The sequence below is a fragment of the Mobula birostris genome, chromosome 11, assembly GCF_030028105.1.
Source record: "Mobula birostris isolate sMobBir1 chromosome 11, sMobBir1.hap1, whole genome shotgun sequence".
In the NCBI taxonomy this organism is placed as follows: Eukaryota; Metazoa; Chordata; class Chondrichthyes; order Myliobatiformes; family Myliobatidae; genus Mobula; species Mobula birostris.
This window is the reverse complement of record NC_092380.1, coordinates 32,392,948-32,415,182: the sequence shown is the minus strand read 5'-3', so window position 1 is coordinate 32,415,182 and position 22,235 is coordinate 32,392,948.

The following is a 22,235-nucleotide window of genomic DNA, read 5'->3' as shown; positions in this document are numbered from 1 at the left end:
AACTTATCAATCACCCCTTGTACTATCTCTTTCACACAATGTCGCTAGTATACTGTATCTGACATAGTGTGTGTAATGCACTGTCTCCTCCACACACTGTGTTTAATACACTGTCTCCCACAAGCTGTCTCGAATACAAAGTCTCTCATACGCAAACAATGTAGCTAATAGACTATCTTTCACACGCATAGTGTGTCTCTAGTACACTGTTTTACTAGCTCTCACCGTGTCTCTGATACACTGCTCATACACAATGTCTTTAATACACTGCCTCTCACACAGTCTCTAATACACTCTCCATGTCTCCAATATACTGTCTTGCTCACACAGTCTCTAATACAATCTCACACAATGTTTCTAATACACCTTCCCTCACACACTCATTGTCACCAGTGCACAGTCTCTCTCACACACAGTGTCAGCAGTGCACCATCTCTCATGCACACAGTATCAGTAGCGCACTGTCTCTTTCACACTCACTGTGTCAGTAGTGCATGGTTTCTCTCTCACACAGTGTCAGTAGCGCATTGTCTCTTTCACACTCACCGTATCAGTAGTGCATGGTTTCTCTCTCACACAGTGTCAGTAGCGCACTGTCTCTTTCACACTCACCGTGTCAGTAGTGCATGGTTTCTCTCACACAGTGTCAGTAGCGCATTGTCTCTTTCACACTCACCGTTTCAGTAGTGCATGGTTTATCTCATACAGTGTCAGTAGTGCACCATCCCTCCCACACACAGTGTCAGTAGTGCAATGTCTCTCTCTCTCTCTCTCTCTCATACACATTATCTCTAATACACCGTCTTTCTCAGACACGTTGTTTCTAATACACTGTGTGTCTCTAAAGCACACTCAGTGTCAGTAGTGCATCATCTCTCTCACACAGTGTTAGTACTACACTCTGTCTCTCACACACACACACACACATTATCTCTAATACACTGTCTCTCATACATGGCATCTCTAAAACACTCACACGATGTCTTTAATACACTAGTTTCATTAGTGCACTGTTTCTTCCATACAGACACTGTGTCTCAAGTACGTTGTCTCTGACAATACACTGTCTCTCACACAACAGTATCTTTAATACACCATCTCTCACACACTGTCTCCAATACACTCTCTCACACATTGTCTCTAACACTCTCTCACACTCACTGTCTCTAATACAGTCTCTCAACCACACAAAGACTGTAGTATACGGTCTTGTTCACAGTCTCTAATACACTGTCTCTGACACACAGTTTCACTAATATACTGTCCCTCTCACACATAGAGTCTCTAATACAACGTCTGTCTCACACAATGTTTCTAATACACTGTCTCTCACATACAGTGTCTCTAATACACTGTCTCTCTCACACACAGTCACTAGTGCACTGTCTCCCAAACATTAATTCTAATACACTGTCTCACGCAGTGTCTCCAATACACTGTCTCTCACACACACTGTCACTAGTGCAGTCTCTCAGACACATTATGTCTAACACAATGTCTCCCTCACACATGCAAAGTCTCTAATATACTGTCTCACATATACAGCATGTCTCTCACACAGCTCACATTAGAGAGATATGTCTAATACACTTTCTGACACACACAGTGTCACTAATAAATTGACTCACACACGGTGTCTCTAGTACAGCATCTCTCACACACTGTTACTGGTGCACTGTCTCCCTTACACACATTATCTCTAATACACTGTCACTTTCACACACATTATCTCTAATACCCCATCTCTAACAGTGTCTTTAATACACTGTCCTCACACAGTGTCTCTAATACACTGTCTCAAACACAGTGTCTTTAATGCACTGTCTCTCTCACAAAGCGTCTCTGATATACTGTCTCTATCACATATTGTGTCTCTAAGACACTATCTGTCTCATACACTTTATCACTGGCGCACTGTCTGTCTCACACACACTTTATCACTATATCTCTTCCAACAATGTCGCTAATACAATGTATCTGTCACACATAGTGTAATGCACTGTCTCCCTCACACGCTGTGTCTGATACACTCTCTCCCACAAGGTGTCTCTAATACACTGTCTCTCACACACACATCGTCTTCAATAAGCTGACTCTCTCACTGTGTCTATGATACACTGTCTTTCATACACAGTGCCCAATACACTACCTCTCACATAGTGTCTATAATACACTCTTTCCAAACCACCATGTCTCTAATATACTGTCTTGCTCGCACATGGAATCTCCAATACAGCGTCTCTCTCACACAATATTTCTAATAAACCTCACACACACTTAGAGTCAGTAGTGCACAGTCTCTCTCACACACAGTGTCTCTTAATACACTGTCTCACACACAGTGTCTTTAATGCACTGTCTCTCATGCAGTTTCTCTAATACACTGTCTCACACACAGTGTCTCTAATACACTGTCTCACACACAGTGTCTCTAATACACTGTCTCACACACAGTGTCTATAATACGCTGTCTCACACACTGACTCTAATACACTTTCTCACACACAGTGTCTCTCACACACAGTGTCTCTAATACACTGTCTCACACAGTGTCTCTAATACACTCTCTCACACACAGTGTCTCTAATACACTGTCTCACACACAGTGTCCCTAATACACTATCTCTCACACACAGTGTCTCTAATACACTGTGTCACACACAGTGTCTCTAATGCACTGTCTCACACACAGTGTCTATAATACAATGTCTCACACACAGAGTGTCTCTAATACACTGTCTCTCACACACAGTGTCTCTAATACACTATCTCTCACACACAGTGTCTTTAATACACTATCTCTCACACACAGTGTCTCTAATACGCTGTCTCACACACTGTCTCTAATAAACTGTCTCACACACACTGTCTCTAATACACTTTCTCACACAGTGTCTCTAATACACTGTCTCACACACAGTGTCTCTAATACACTGTCTCACTCACACAGTGTCTCTAATACACTGTCTCTCACACGGTGTCTCTAATACACTGTCTCACACACAGTGTCTCTAGTACACTGTCTCTCACACAGTGTCTAATACACTGTCTCTGACACGGTGTCTCTAATACACTGTCTCACACACAGTGTCTCTAATACACTATCTCTCACACAGTGTCTCTAATACACTATCTCTCACACACAGTGTCTCTAATACACTGTGTCACACACACGGTCTCTAATGCACTGTCTCAAACATGGTGTCTCTAATACACTGTCTCAAACACGGTGCCTCTAATACACTGTCTCACACACAGTGTCTCTAATACGCTGTCTCACATACAGTGTCTCTAATACACTGTCTCACTCACACGGTGTCTCTAATACACTGTCTTTCACACTGTGTCTCTAATACACTGTCTCACACACGGTGTCTGTAATACAATGTCCCACACACGGTGTCTCTAATGCACTGTCTCACACACAGTGTCTCTAATACACTGTCTCAAACACTGTCTCTAATACACTGTCTCACACACAGTGTCTCTAATACATTGTCTCACACACAGTGTCTCTAATACACTGTCTCTCACAGTGTCTCTAATACACTGTCTCTCACATTGTCTCTAATACACTGTTTCACACACAGTGTCTCTAATACACTGTTGTACACACAGTGTCTCTAATACACTGTCTCACACACAGTGTCTCTAATGCACTGTCTCACACATGGTGTCTCTAATACACACTCTCACACGGTGTCTCTAATACACTGTCACACACTGTCTCTAATACACTGTCTCACACACAGTGTCTCTAATACACTGTCTCTCACAGACAGTGTCTCTAATACACTATCTCTCACACACAGTGTCTCTAATACCCTGTGTCACACACACTGTCTCTAATGCACTGTCTCACACACAGTGTCTCTAATACACTGTCTCACACATACAGTGTCTCTAATACACTGTCTCTCACACACAGTGTCTCTAATACACTGTCTCTCACACACAGTGTCTCCAATAAGCTGTCTCACACATTGTCTCTAATACGCTCTCACACAGTGTCTCTAATACGCTGTCTCACAGTTTCTCTAATACGCTGTCTCACACACAGTGTCTCTAATACACTGTCTCACTCACACGGTGTCTCTAATACACTGTCTCTCACACGGTGTCTCTAATACACTGTCTCACACACGGTGTCTGAAATGCACTGTCCCACACACGGTGTCTCTAATGCACTGTCTCACACACAGTGTCTCTAATGCGCTGTCTCACACAGTGTCTCTAATACACTGTGTCAGACAGTGTCTCTAATACACTGTCTCATACACGGTGTCTCTAATGCACTGTCTCACACACAGTGTCTCTAATGCACTGTCTCACACAGTGTCTCTAATACACTGTCTCAAACACGGTGTCTCTAATACACTGTCTCACATACAGTGTCTCTAATGCACTGTCTCACACATGGTGTCTCTAATACACACTCTCTCACACGGTGTCTCTAATACACTATCTCACACACAGTCTCTCTAATACGCTGTCACACACACTGTCTCTAATGCACTGTCTCACACACATTGTCTCTAATACGCTGTCTCACACAGTGTCTCTAATACGCTGTCTCACAGTGTCTCTAATACGCTGTCTCACACACAGTGTCTCTAATACACTGTCTCACTCACACGGTGTCTGTAATACACTGTCTCTCACACGGTGTCTCTAAAACACTGTCTCACACACGGTGTCTGAAATGCACTGTCCCACACACGGTGTCTCTAATGCACTGTCTGACACACAGTGTCTCTAATACACTGTCTCACACACTGTCTCTAATACACTTTCTCACACACAGTGTCTCTAATACACTGTCTCACACACAGTGTCGCTAATACACTGTCTCTCACACAGTGTCTCTAATACACTGTCTCTCACAGTGTCTCTAATACACTGTCTCTCACACAGTGTCTCTAAAACACTATTGTACACACAGTGTCTCTCATGCACTGTCTCACACACAGTGTCTCTAATGCACTGTCTCACACACAGTGTCTCTAATACACTGTCTCTCACACACAGTGTCTATAATACACTATCTCTCACACACAGTGTCTCTGATACACTGTGTCACACACACTGTCTCTAATGCACTGTCTCACACACAGTGTCTCTAATACACTCTCACACACACAGTGTCTCTAATACACTGTCTCTCACGCACAGTGTCTCTAATACACTGTCTCTCACGCACAGTGTCTCTAATACACTGTCTCTCACACACAGTGTCTCTAATACACTATCTCTCACACACAGTGTCTCTAATACACTGTCTAACACAGTGTCTCTAATACGCTGTCTCACACAGTGTCTCTAATACGCTGTCTCACACATAGTGTCTCTAATACACTGTCTCACTGACATGGTGTCTCTAATACACTGTCTCACACATAGAGTCTCTAATACACTGTCTCACACACTGTCTCTAATACACTTTCTCGCACACAGTGTCTCTAATACACTGTCTCACAGTGTCTCTAATACACTGTCTCTCACAGTGTCTCTAATACACTGTCTCACACACAGTGTCTCTAATACACTGTTGTACACACAGTGTCTCTAATACGCTGTCTCACACAGTGTCTCTAATACGCTGTCTCACACAGTGTCTCTAATACGCTGTCTCACACACAGTCTCTAATACACTGTCTCACACAGAGTGTCTCTAATAAACTGTGTCACACACAGTGTCTCTAATGCACTGTCTCTCACACACAGTGTCTCTAATACACTATCACACACACTGTCTTTTATACACTATCTCTCACACAGAGTGTCTCTAATACGCTGTCTCACACAGTGTCTCTAATGCGCTGTCTCACACAGTGTCTCCAATACACTGTCTCAGACAGTGTCTCTAATGCACTGTCTCACACATGGTGTCTCTAATACACACTCTCTCACACGGTGTCTCTAATACACTGTCACACACTGTCTCTAATACACTGTCTCACACACAGTGTCTCTAATACACTGTCTCTCACAGACAGTGTCTCTAATACACTATCTCTCACACACAGTGTCTCTGATACCCTGTGTCAGACACACTGTCTCTAATGCACTGTCTCACACACAGTGTCTCTAATACACTGTCTCACACAGTGTCTCTAATACGCTGTCTCACACATAGTGTCTCTAATACACTGTCTCACTGACATGGTGTTTCTAATACACTGTCTCACACATAGAGTCTCTAATACACTGTCTCACACACTGTCTCTAATACACTTTCTCGCACACTGTGTCTCTAATACACTGTCTCACAGTGTCTCTAATACACTGTCTCTCACAGTGTCTCTAATACACTGTCTCACACACAGTGTCTCTAATACACTGTTGTACACACAGTGTCTCTAATACGCTGTCTCACACAGTGTCTCTAATACGCTGTCTCACACAGTGTCTCTAATACGCTGTCTCACACACAGTCTCTAATACACTGTCTCACACAGAGTGTCTCTAATAAACTGTGTCACACACAGTGTCTCTAATGCACTGTCTCTCACACACAGTGTCTCTAATACACTATCACACACACTGTCTTTTATACACTATCTCTCACACAGAGTGTCTCTAATACGCTGTCTCACACAGTGTCTCTAATGCGCTGTCTCACACAGTGTCTCCAATACACTGTCTCAGACAGTGTCTCTAATGCACTGTCTCACACATGGTGTCTCTAATACACACTCTCTCACACGGTGTCTCTAATACACTGTCACACACTGTCTCTAATACACTGTCTCACACACAGTGTCTCTAATACACTGTCTCTCACAGACAGTGTCTCTAATACACTATCTCTCACACACAGTGTCTCTGATACCCTGTGTCAGACACACTGTCTCTAATGCACTGTCTCACACACAGTGTCTCTAATACACTGTCTCACACACACAGTGTCTCTAATACACTGTCTCTCACACACAGTGTCTCTAATACACTGTCTCTCACACACAGTGTCTCCAATACGCTGTCTCACACATTGTCTCTAATACGCTGTCTCACACAGTGTCTCTCATACGCTGTCTCACACACAGTGTCTCTAATACACTGTCTCACTCACACAGTGTCTGTAATACACTGTCTCTCACACGGTGTCTCTAATACACTGTCTCACACACGGTGTCTGAAATGCACTGTCCCACACACAGTGTCTCTAATACACTGTCTCACACACAGTGTCGCTAATACACTGTCTGTCACACAGTGTCTCTAATACACTGTCTCTCACAGTGTCTCTAATACACTGTCTCTCACAGTGTCTCTAATACACTGTCTCTCACACAGTGTCTCTAATACAGTATTGTACACACAGTGTCTCTCATGCACTGTCTCACACACAGTGTCTCTAATACACTGTCTCTCACACACAGTGTCTCTAATACACTGTCTCTCACACACAGTGTCTCTAATACACTATCTCTCACACACAGAGTCTCTGATACACTGTGTCACACACACTGTCTCTAATGCACTGTCTCACACACAGTGTCTCTAATACACTGTCTCACACACACAGTGTCTCTAATACACTGTCTCTCACGCACAGTGTCTCTAATACACTGTCTCTCACACACAGTGTCTTTAATACACTGTCTCTCACACACAGTGTCTCTAATACGCTGTCTCACACAGTGTCTCTAATACGCTGTCTCACACATAGTGTCTCTAATACACTGTCTCACTCACACGATGTCTCTAATACACTGTCTCACACACAGTGTCTCTAATACACTGTCTCACACACTGTCTCTAATACACTTTCTCACACACAGTGTCTCTAATACACTGTCTCACAGTGTCTCTAATACACTGTTGTACACACAGTGTCTCTAATACGCTGTCTCACACAGTGTCTCTAATACGCTGTCTCACACAGTGTCTCTAATACGCTGTCTCACACACAGTCTGTAATACACTGTCTCACACAGTGTGTCTCTAATACACTGTGTCACACACAGTGTCTCTAATGCACTGTCTGTCACACACAGTGTCTCTAATACACTGTCTCACATACAGTGTCTCTAATGCACTGTCTCACACATGGTGTCTCTAATACACACTCTCTCACACGGTGTCTCTAATACACTGTCACACACTGTCTCTAATACACTGTCTCACACACAGTGTCTCTAATACACTGTCTCTCACACACAGTGTCTCTAATGCACTATCTCTCACACACAGTGTCTCTAATACCCTGTGTCACACACACTGTCTCTAATACGCTGTCTCACACAGTGTCTCTAATACGCTGTCTCACAGTGTCTCTACTACGCTGTCTCACACACAGTGTCTCTAATACACTGTCTCACACAGAGTCTCTAATACGCTGTCTCACACACAGTCTCTAATACACTGTCTCACACAGAGTGTCTCTAATACACTGTGTCACACACACTGTCTCTAATGCACTGTCTCACACACAGTGTCTCTAATACACTGTCTCACACACACAGTGTCTCTAATACACTGTCTCTCACACACAGTGTCTCTAATACACTGTCTCTCACACACAGTGTCTCTAATACGCTGTCTCACACAGTGTCTCTAATACGCTGTCTCACAGTGTTTCTAATACGCTGTCTCACACACAGTGTCTCTAATACACTGTCTCACTCGCACGGTGTCTCTAATACACTGTCTCACACACAGTGTCTCTAATACACTGTTGTACACACAGTGTCTCTAATACGCTGTCTCACACAGTGTCTCTAATACGCTGTCTCACACAGTGTCTCTAATACGCTGTCTCACACACAGTCTCTAATACACTGTCTCACACAGAGTGTCTCTAATAAACTGTGTCACACACAGTGTCTCTAATGCACTGTCTCTCACACACAGTGTCTCTAATACACTATCACACACACTGTCTTTTATACACTATCTCTCACACAGAGTGTCTCTAATACGCTGTCTCACACAGTGTCTCTAATGCGCTGTCTCACACAGTGTCTCCAATACACTGTCTCAGACAGTGTCTCTAATGCACTGTCTCACACATGGTGTCTCTAATACACACTCTCTCACACGGTGTCTCTAATACACTGTCACACACTGTCTCTAATACACTGTCTCACACACAGTGTCTCTAATACACTGTCTCTCACAGACAGTGTCTCTAATACACTATCTCTCACACACAGTGTCTCTGATACCCTGTGTCAGACACACTGTCTCTAATGCACTGTCTCACACACAGTGTCTCTAATACACTGTCTCACACACACAGTGTCTCTAATACACTGTCTCTCACACACAGTGTCTCTAATACACTGTCTCTCACACACAGTGTCTCCAATACGCTGTCTCACACATTGTCTCTAATACGCTGTCTCACACAGTGTCTCTCATACGCTGTCTCACACACAGTGTCTCTAATACACTGTCTCACTCACACAGTGTCTGTAATACACTGTCTCTCACACGGTGTCTCTAATACACTGTCTCACACACGGTGTCTGAAATGCACTGTCCCACACACAGTGTCTCTAATACACTGTCTCACACACAGTGTCGCTAATACACTGTCTGTCACACAGTGTCTCTAATACACTGTCTCTCACAGTGTCTCTAATACACTGTCTCTCACAGTGTCTCTAATACACTGTCTCTCACACAGTGTCTCTAATACAGTATTGTACACACAGTGTCTCTCATGCACTGTCTCACACACAGTGTCTCTAATACACTGTCTCTCACACACAGTGTCTCTAATACACTGTCTCTCACACACAGTGTCTCTAATACACTATCTCTCACACACAGAGTCTCTGATACACTGTGTCACACACACTGTCTCTAATGCACTGTCTCACACACAGTGTCTCTAATACACTGTCTCACACACACAGTGTCTCTAATACACTGTCTCTCACGCACAGTGTCTCTAATACACTGTCTCTCACACACAGTGTCTTTAATACACTGTCTCTCACACACAGTGTCTCTAATACGCTGTCTCACACAGTGTCTCTAATACGCTGTCTCACACATAGTGTCTCTAATACACTGTCTCACTCACACGATGTCTCTAATACACTGTCTCACACACAGTGTCTCTAATACACTGTCTCACACACTGTCTCTAATACACTTTCTCACACACAGTGTCTCTAATACACTGTCTCACAGTGTCTCTAATACACTGTTGTACACACAGTGTCTCTAATACGCTGTCTCACACAGTGTCTCTAATACGCTGTCTCACACAGTGTCTCTAATACGCTGTCTCACACACAGTCTGTAATACACTGTCTCACACAGTGTGTCTCTAATACACTGTGTCACACACAGTGTCTCTAATGCACTGTCTGTCACACACAGTGTCTCTAATACACTGTCTCAAACACGGTGTCTCTAATACACTGTCTCACATACAGTGTCTCTAATGCACTGTCTCACACATGGTGTCTCTAATACACACTCTCTCACACGGTGTCTCTAATACACTGTCACACACTGTCTCTAATACACTGTCTCACACACAGTGTCTCTAATACACTGTCTCTCACACACAGTGTCTCTAATGCACTATCTCTCACACACAGTGTCTCTAATACCCTGTGTCACACACACTGTCTCTAATACGCTGTCTCACACAGTGTCTCTAATACGCTGTCTCACAGTGTCTCTACTACGCTGTCTCACACACAGTGTCTCTAATACACTGTCTCACTCTCACAGTGTCTCTAATAGACTGTCTCTCACAGTGTCTCTAATACACTGTCTCACACACTGTCTCTAATACGCTGTCTCACACAGTGTCTCTAATGCACTGTCTCACACAGAGTCTCTAATACGCTGTCTCACACACAGTCTCTAATACACTGTCTCACACAGAGTGTCTCTAATACACTGTGTCACACACACTGTCTCTAATGCACTGTCTCACACACAGTGTCTCTAATACACTGTCTCACACACACAGTGTCTCTAATACACTGTCTCTCACACACAGTGTCTCTAATACACTGTCTCTCACACACAGTGTCTCTAATACGCTGTCTCACACAGTGTCTCTAATACGCTGTCTCACAGTGTTTCTAATACGCTGTCTCACACACAGTGTCTCTAATACACTGTCTCACTCGCACGGTGTCTCTAATACACTGTCTCACACACAGTGTCTCTAATACACTGTTGTACACACAGTGTCTCTAATACGCTGTCTCACACAGTGTCTCTAATACGCTGTCTCACACAGTGTCTCTAATACGCTGTCTCACACACAGTCTCTAATACACTGTCTCACACAGAGTGTCTCTAATAAACTGTGTCACACACAGTGTCTCTAATGCACTGTCTCTCACACACAGTGTCTCTAATACACTATCACACACACTGTCTTTTATACACTATCTCTCACACAGAGTGTCTCTAATACGCTGTCTCACACAGTGTCTCTAATGCGCTGTCTCACACAGTGTCTCCAATACACTGTCTCAGACAGTGTCTCTAATGCACTGTCTCACACATGGTGTCTCTAATACACACTCTCTCACACGGTGTCTCTAATACACTGTCACACACTGTCTCTAATACACTGTCTCACACACAGTGTCTCTAATACACTGTCTCTCACAGACAGTGTCTCTAATACACTATCTCTCACACACAGTGTCTCTGATACCCTGTGTCAGACACACTGTCTCTAATGCACTGTCTCACACACAGTGTCTCTAATACACTGTCTCACACACACAGTGTCTCTAATACACTGTCTCTCACACACAGTGTCTCTAATACACTGTCTCTCACACACAGTGTCTCCAATACGCTGTCTCACACATTGTCTCTAATACGCTGTCTCACACAGTGTCTCTCATACGCTGTCTCACACACAGTGTCTCTAATACACTGTCTCACTCACACAGTGTCTGTAATACACTGTCTCTCACACGGTGTCTCTAATACACTGTCTCACACACGGTGTCTGAAATGCACTGTCCCACACACAGTGTCTCTAATACACTGTCTCACACACAGTGTCGCTAATACACTGTCTGTCACACAGTGTCTCTAATACACTGTCTCTCACAGTGTCTCTAATACACTGTCTCTCACAGTGTCTCTAATACACTGTCTCTCACACAGTGTCTCTAATACAGTATTGTACACACAGTGTCTCTCATGCACTGTCTCACACACAGTGTCTCTAATACACTGTCTCTCACACACAGTGTCTCTAATACACTGTCTCTCACACACAGTGTCTCTAATACACTATCTCTCACACACAGAGTCTCTGATACACTGTGTCACACACACTGTCTCTAATGCACTGTCTCACACACAGTGTCTCTAATACACTGTCTCACACACACAGTGTCTCTAATACACTGTCTCTCACGCACAGTGTCTCTAATACACTGTCTCTCACACACAGTGTCTTTAATACACTGTCTCTCACACACAGTGTCTCTAATACGCTGTCTCACACAGTGTCTCTAATACGCTGTCTCACACAGTGTCTCTAATACACTGTCTCACTCACACGATGTCTCTAATACACTGTCTCACACACAGTGTCTCTAATACACTGTCTCACACACTGTCTCTAATACACTTTCTCACACACAGTGTCTCTAATACACTGTCTCACAGTGTCTCTAATACACTGTTGTACACACAGTGTCTCTAATACGCTGTCTCACACAGTGTCTCTAATACGCTGTCTCACACAGTGTCTCTAATACGCTGTCTCACACAGTGTCTCTAATACGCTGTCTCACACACAGTCTGTAATACACTGTCTCACACAGTGTGTCTCTAATACACTGTGTCACACACAGTGTCTCTAATGCACTGTCTGTCACACACAGTGTCTCTAATACACTGTCTCAAACACGGTGTCTCTAATACACTGTCTCACATACAGTGTCTCTAATGCACTGTCTCACACATGGTGTCTCTAATACACACTCTCTCACACGGTGTCTCTAATACACTGTCACACACTGTCTCTAATACACTGTCTCACACACAGTGTCTCTAATACACTGTCTCTCACACACAGTGTCTCTAATGCACTATCTCTCACACACAGTGTCTCTAATACCCTCTGTCACACACACTGTCTCTAATACGCTGTCTCACACAGTGTCTCTAATACGCTGTCTCACAGTGTCTCTACTACGCTGTCTCACACACAGTGTCTCTAATACACTGTCTCACTCTCACAGTGTCTCTAATAGACTGTCTCTCACAGTGTCTCTAATACACTGTCTCACACACTGTCTCTAATACGCTGTCTCACACAGTGTCTCTAATGCACTGTCTCACACAGAGTCTCTAATACGCTGTCTCACACACAGTCTCTAATACACTGTCTCACACAGAGTGTCTCTAATACACTGTGTCACACACACTGTCTCTAATGCACTGTCTCACACACAGTGTCTCTAATACACTGTCTCACACACACAGTGTCTCTAATACACTGTCTCTCACACACAGTGTCTCTAATACACTGTCTCTCACACACAGTGTCTCTAATACGCTGTCTCACACAGTGTCTCTAATACGCTGTCTCACAGTGTTTCTAATACGCTGTCTCACACACAGTGTCTCTAATACACTGTCTCACTCGCACGGTGTCTCTAATACACTGTCTCACACACAGTGTCTCTAATACACTGTTGTACACACAGTGTCTCTAATACGCTGTCTCACACAGTGTCTCTAATACGCTGTCTCACACAGTGTCTCTAATACGCTGTCTCACACACAGTCTCTAATACACTGTCTCACACAGAGTGTCTCTAATAAACTGTGTCACACACAGTGTCTCTAATGCACTGTCTCTCACACACAGTGTCTCTAATACACTATCACACACACTGTCTTTTATACACTATCTCTCACACAGAGTGTCTCTAATACGCTGTCTCACACAGTGTCTCTAATGCGCTGTCTCACACAGTGTCTCCAATACACTGTCTCAGACAGTGTCTCTAATGCACTGTCTCACACATGGTGTCTCTAATACACACTCTCTTACACGGTGTCTCTAATACACTGTCACACACTGTCTCTAATACACTGTCTCACACACAGTGTCTCTAATACACTGTCTCTCACAGACAGTGTCTCTAATACACTATCTCTCACACACAGTGTCTCTGATACCCTGTGTCAGACACACTGTCTCTAATGCACTGTCTCACACACAGTGTCTCTAATACACTGTCTCACACACACAGTGTCTCTAATACACTGTGTCTCACACACAGTGTCTCTAATACACTGTCTCTCACACACAGTGTCTCCAATACGCTGTCTCACACATTGTCTCTAATACGCTGTCTCACACAGTGTCTCTCATACGCTGTCTCACACACAGTGTCTCTAATACACTGTCTCACTCACACAGTGTCTGTAATACACTGTCTCTCACACGGTGTCTCTAATACACTGTCTCACACACGGTGTCTGAAATGCACTGTCCCACACACAGTGTCTCTAATACACTGTCTCACACACAGTGTCGCTAATACACTGTCTGTCACACAGTGTCTCTAATACACTGTCTCTCACAGTGTCTCTAATACACTGTCTCTCACAGTGTCTCTAATACACTGTCTCTCACACAGTGTCTCTAATACAGTAATGTACACACAGTGTCTCTCATGCACTGTCTCACACACAGTGTCTCTAATACACTGTCTCTCACACACAGTGTCTCTAATACACTGTCTCTCACACACAGTGTCTCTAATACACTATCTCTCACACACAGAGTCTCTGATACACTGTGTCACACACACTGTCTCTAATGCACTGTCTCACACACAGTGTCTCTAATACACTGTCTCACACACACAGTGTCTCTAATACACTGTCTCTCACGCACAGTGTCTCTAATACACTGTCTCTCACACACAGTGTCTTTAATACACTGTCTCTCACACACAGTGTCTCTAATACGCTGTCTCACACAGTGTCTCTAATACGCTGTCTCACACATAGTGTCTCTAATACACTGTCTCACTCACACGATGTCTCTAATACACTGTCTCACACACAGTGTCTCTAATACACTGTCTCACACACTGTCTCTAATACACTTTCTCACACACAGTGTCTCTAATACACTGTCTCACAGTGTCTCTAATACACTGTTGTACACACAGTGTCTCTAATACGCTGTCTCACACAGTGTCTCTAATACGCTGTCTGACACAGTGTCTCTAATACGCTGTCTCACACACAGTCTGTAATACACTGTCTCACACAGTGTGTCTCTAATACACTGTGTTACACACAGTGTCTCTAATGCACTGTCTGTCACACACAGTGTCTCTAATACACTGTCTCAAACACGGTGTCTCTAATACACTGTCTCACATACAGTGTCTCTAATGCACTGTCTCACACATGGTGTCTCTAATACACACTCTCTCACACGGTGTCTCTAATACACTGTCACACACTGTCTCTAATACACTGTCTCACACACAGTGTCTCTAATACACTGTCTCTCACACACAGTGTCTCTAATGCACTATCTCTCACACACAGTGTCTCTAATACCCTGTGTCACACACACTGTCTCTAATACGCTGTCTCACACAGTGTCTCTAATACGCTGTCTCACAGTGTCTCTACTACGCTGTCTCACACACAGTGTCTCTAATACACTGTCTCACTCTCACAGTGTCTCTAATAGACTGTCTCTCACAGTGTCTCTAATACACTGTCTCACACACTGTCTCTAATACGCTGTCTCACACAGTGTCTCTAATGCACTGTCTCACACAGAGTCTCTAATACGCTGTCTCACACACAGTCTCTAATACACTGTCTCACACAGAGTGTCTCTAATACACTGTGTCACACACACTGTCTCTAATGCACTGTCTCACACACAGTGTCTCTAATACACTGTCTCACACACACAGTGTCTCTAATACACTGTCTCTCACACACAGTGTCTCTAATACACTGTCTCTCACACACAGTGTCTCTAATACGCTGTCTCACACAGTGTCTCTAATACGCTGTCTCACAGTGTTTCTAATACGCTGTCTCACACACAGTGTCTCTAATACACTGTCTCACTCGCACGGTGTCTCTAATACACTGTCTCTCACACGGTGTCTCTAATACACTGCCTCACACACGGTGTCTGTAATGCACTGTCCCACACACGGTGTCTCTAATGCACTGTCTCACACACAGTGTCTCTAATACACTGTCTCACACACTGTCTCTAATACACTTTCTCACACGCAGTGTCTCTAATACACTGTCTCTCCAACAGTGTCTCTAATACGCTGTCTCTCACAGTGTCTCTAATACACTGTCTCACACACAGTGTCTCTAATACACTATTGTACACACAGTGTCTCTAATACACTGTCTCACATTGTCTCTCATGCACTGTCTCAGACACAGTGTCTCTAATGCACTGTCTCTCACTTACAGTGTCTCTAATACACTGTCTCACACACACAGTGTCTCTAATACACTGTCTCTCACACACAGTGTCTCTAATACACTGTCTCTCACACACAGTGTCTCTAATACGCTGTCTCACACAGTGTCTCTAATACGCTGTCTCACAGTGTTTCTAATACGCTGTCTCACACACAGTGTCTCTAATACACTGTCTCACTCGCACGGTGTCTCTAATACACTGTCTCTCACACGGTGTCTCTAATACACTGCCTCACACACGGTGTCTGTAATGCACTGTCCCACACACGGTGTCTCTAATGCACTGTCTCACACACAGTGTCTCTAATACACTGTCTCACACACTGTCTCTAATACACTTTCTCACACACAGTGTCTCTAATACACTGTCTCTCCAACAGTGTCTCTAATACGCTGTCTCTCACAGTGTCTCTAATACACTGTCTCACACACAGTGTCTCTAATACACTATTGTACACACAGTGTCTCTAATACACTGTCTCACATTGTCTCTCATGCACTGTCTCAGACACAGTGTCTCTAATGCACTGTCTCTCACTTACAGTGTCTCTAATACACTATCTCTGACACACAGTGTCTCTAATACACTATCTCTCACACACAGTATCTCTAATACACTGTGTCACAGACACGGTCTCTAATGCACTGTCCCACACACGGTGTCTCTAATGTACTGTCTCACACACAGTGTCTCTAATACACTGTCTCAAACACAGTGTCTCAAATACACTGTCTCAAACACTATCTCTAGTACACTGTCTCACACACAGTGTCTCTAATACACTGTCTCTCACAGTGTCTCTAATACACTGTCTCTCACATTGTCTCTAATACACTGTTTCACACACAGTGTCTCTAATACACTGTTGTACACACAATGTCTCTAATACACTGTCTCACACACAGTGTCTCTAATACACTGTCTCAAACACGGTGTCTCTAATACACTGTCTCACACACAGTGTCTCTAATGCACTGTCTCACACATGGTGTCTCTAATACACACTCTCTCACATGGTGTCTCTAATACACTGTCACACACTGTCTCTAATACACTGTCTCTCAGACACAGTGTCTCTAATACACTATCTCTGACACACAGTGTCTCTAATACACTATCTCTCACACACAGTATCTCTAATACACTGTGTCACAGACACGGTCTCTAATGCACTGTCCCACACACGGTGTCTCTAATGTACTGTCTCACACACAGTGTCTCTAATACACTGTCTCAAACACTGTCTCTAATACACTGTCTCACACACAGTGTCTCTAATACACTGTCTCAAACACTGTCTCTAGTACACTGTCTCACACACAGTGTCTCTAATACACTGTCTCTCACAGTGTCTCTAATACACTGTCTCTCACATTGTCTCTAATACACTGTTTCACACACAGTGTCTCTAATAGACTGTCTCTCACAGTGTCTCTAATGCACTGTCTCACACACAGTGTCTCTAATACACTGTCTCACACACAGTGTCTCTAATGCACTGTCTCACACATGGTGTCTCTAACACACACTCTCTCACATGGTGTCTCTAATACACTGTCACACACTGTCTCTAATACACTGTCTCTCACAGACAGTGTCTCTAATACACTATCTCTCACACACAGTGTCTCTAATACCCTGTGTCACACACACTGTCTCTAATGCACTGTCTCACACACAGTGTCTCTAATACACTGTCTCACACACACAGTGTCTCTAATACACTGTCTCTCACACACAGTGTCTCTAATACACTGTCTCTCACACACAGTGTCTCTAATACGCTGTCTCACCCAGTGTCTCTAATACGCTGTCTCACACAGTGTCTTTAATACGCTGTCTCACAGTGTCTCTAATACGCTGTCTCACACACAGTGTCCCTAATACACTGTCTCACTCACACGGTGTCTCTAATACACTGTCTCTCACACGGTGTCTCTAATACACTGTCTCACACACGGTGTCTGTAATGCACTGTCCCACACACGGTGTCTCTAATGCACTGTCTCACACACAGTGTTTCTAATACACTGTCTCACATACTGTCTCTAATACACTTTCTCACACACAGTGTCTCTAATACACTGTCTCACACACAGTGTCGCTAATACACTGTCACTCACACAGTGTCTAATACACTGTCTCTCACAGTGTCTCTAATACACTGTCTCTCACACAGTGTCTCTAATACGCTGTCTCACACAGTGTCTCTAATACACTGTCTCAGACAGTGTCTCTAATACACTGTCTCTCACGCACAGTGTCTCTAATACACTGTCACACACACTGTCTCTAATGCACTGTCTCACACACAGTGTCTCTAATACACTGTCTCTCACACACACAGTGTCTCTAATACACTGTCTCTCACGCACAGTGTCTCTAATACACTGTCTCACACACTGTCTCTAATACACTTTCTCACACACAGTGTCTCTAATACACTGTCTCAGAGTGTCTCGAATACACTGTCTCTCACAGTGTCTCTAATACACTGTCTCACACACAGTGTCTCTAATACACTGTTGTACACACAGTGTCTCTAATACGCTGTCTCACACAGTGTCTCTAATACGCTGTCTCACACAGTGTCTCTAATACGCTGTCTCACACAGTGTCTCTAATACGCTGTCTCACACACAGTCTCTAATACACTGTCTCACACAGAGTGTCTAATACACTGTGTCACACACAGTGTCTCTAATGCACTGTCTCTCACACACAGTGTCTCTAATACACTATCACACACACTGTCTTTTAGACACTATCTCTCACACAGAGTGTCACTAATACGCTGTCTCACACAGTGTCTCTAATGCGCTGTCTCACACAGTGTCTCTAATACACTGTCTCAGACAGTGTCTCTAATACACTGTCTCATACACGGTGTCTCTAATGCACTGTCTCACACACAGTGTCTCTAATGCACTGTCTCACACACAGTGTCTCTAATACACTGTCTCGAACACGGTGTCTCTAATACACTGTCTCACATACAGTGTCTCTAATGCACTTGTATCACACATGGTGTCTCTAATACACACTCTCTCACACAGTGTCTCTAATGCACTGTCGTTCACACACAGTGTCTCTAATGCACTATCTCTCACACACAGTGTCTCTAATACCCTGTGTCACACACACTGTCTCTAATGCACGGTCTCACACACAGTGTCTCTAATGCACTGTCTCACACATACAGTGTCTCTAATACACTGTCTCTCACACACAGTGTCTCTAATACACTATCTGTCACACACAGTGTCTTTTATATACTATCTCACACACAGTGTCTCTAATACGCTGTCTCACACAGTGCCTCTAATACGCTGTCTCACAGTGTCTCTACTACGCTGTCTCACACACAGTGTCTCTAATACACTGTCTCACTCTCACAGTGTCTCTAATACACTGTCTCTCACAGTGTCTCTAATACACTGTCTCATACACTGTCTCTAAGACGCTGTCTCACACAGTGTCTCTAATTCACTGTCTCACACAGTGTCTCTAATACGCTGTCTCACACACAGTCTCTAATACACTGTCTCACACAGAGTGTCTCTAATACACTGTGTCACACACAGTGTCTCTAATGCACTGTCTCTCACACGCAGTGTCTCTAGTACACTATCACACACAGTGTCTTTTATACACTATCTCTCACGCAGAGTGTCTCTAATCCGCTGTCTCACACAGTGTCTCTAATACGCTGTCTCACACAGTGTCTCTAATACACTGTCTCACACAGAGTCTCTAATACGCTGTCTCACACACAGTCTCTAATACACTGTCTCACACACACAGTGTCTCTAATACACTGTCTCTCACACACAGTGTCTCTAATACGCTGTCTCACACAGTGTCTCTAATACGCTGCCTCACAGTGTCTCTAATACGCTGTCTCACACACAGTGTCTCTAATACACTGTCTCACACACAGTGTCTCTAATACACTGTCTCACTCACACGGTGTCTCTAGTACACTGTCTCTCACACGGTGTCTCTAATACACTGCCTCACACACGGTGTCTGTAATGCACTGTCCCACACACGGTGTCTCTAATGCACTGTCTCACACACGGTGTCTCTAATACACTGTCTCACACACAGTCTCTAATACACTTTCTCACTCACAGTGTCTCACACACAGTGTCGCTAATACACTGTCTCTCCAACAGTGTCTCTAATACACTGTCTCTCACAGTGTCTCTAATACACTGTCTCTCACAGTGTCTCTAATACACTGTCTCACACACAGTGTCTCTAATACACTGTCTCACACAGTGTCTCTAATACACTGTCTGACACAGAGTGATTCTAATACACTGTCTCACTCACACAGTGTCTCTAATACACTGTCTCACACACGGTGTCTTTAATGCACTGTCTCAAACATGGTGTCTCTAATACACTGTCTCAAACACGGTGTCTCTAATTCACTGTCTCATACACAGTGTCTCTAATGCACTGTCTCAAACACGGTGTCTCTAATACACTGTATCAAACACTGTGTCTCTAATACACTGTCTGACACACAGTGTCTCTAATACACTGTCTCTCAGACACAGTGTCTCTAATACACTATCTGTCACACACTGTGTCTCTAATACACTATCTCTCACAGACAGTGTCTCTAATACACTGTGTCACAGACACGGTCTCTAATGCACTGTCCCACACACGGTGTCTCTAATGTACTGTCTCACACACAGTGTCTCTAATACACTGTCTCAAACACTGTCTCTAATACACTGTCTCACACACAGTGTCTCTAGTACACTGTCTCACACACAGTGTCTCTAATACACTGTCTCTCACAGACAGTGTCTCTAATGCACTGTCTCTCACATTGTCTCTAATACACTGTTTCACACACAGTGTCTCTAATGCACTGTCTCACACACAGTGTCTCTAATACACTGTCTCACACACAGTGTCTCTAATGCACTGTCTCACACATGGTGTCTCTAATACACACTCTCTCACACGGTGTCTCTAATACACTGTCACACACTGTCTCTAATACACTGTCTCTCACAGACAGTGTCTCTAATACACTGTCTCTCACAGACAGTGTCTCTAATACACTATCTCTCACTCACAGTGTCTCTAATACCCTGTGTCACACACACTGTCTCTAATGCACTGTCTCACACACAGTGTCTCTAATACACTGTCTCACAGACACAGTGTCTCTAATACACTGTCTCTCACACACAGTGTCTCTAATACACTGTCTCTCACACACAGTGTCTCCAATACGCTGTCTCACCCAGTGTCTCTAATACGCTGTCTCACACAGTGTCTCTAATACGCTGTCTCACAGTGTCTCTAATACGCTGTCTCACACACAGTGTCTCTAATACACTGTCTCACTCACACGGTGTCACTAATACACTGTCTCTCACACGGTGTCTCTAATACACTGTCTCACACACGGTGTCTGTAATGCACTGTCCCACACACAGTGTCTCTAATGCACTGTCTCACACACAGTGTTTCTAATACACTGTCTCACACACTGTCTGTAATACACTTTCTCACACACAGTGTCTCTAATACACTGTCTCACACACAGTGTCGCTAATACACTGTCTCTCACAGTGTCTGTAATACACTGTCTCTCACACAGTGTCTCTAATACACTATTGTACACACAGTGTCTCTCATGCACTGTCTCAGACACAGTGTCACTAATGCACTGTCTCACACAGTGTCTCTAATACACTGTCTCTCACACACAGTGTCTCTAATACACTATCACTCACACACAGTGTCTCTG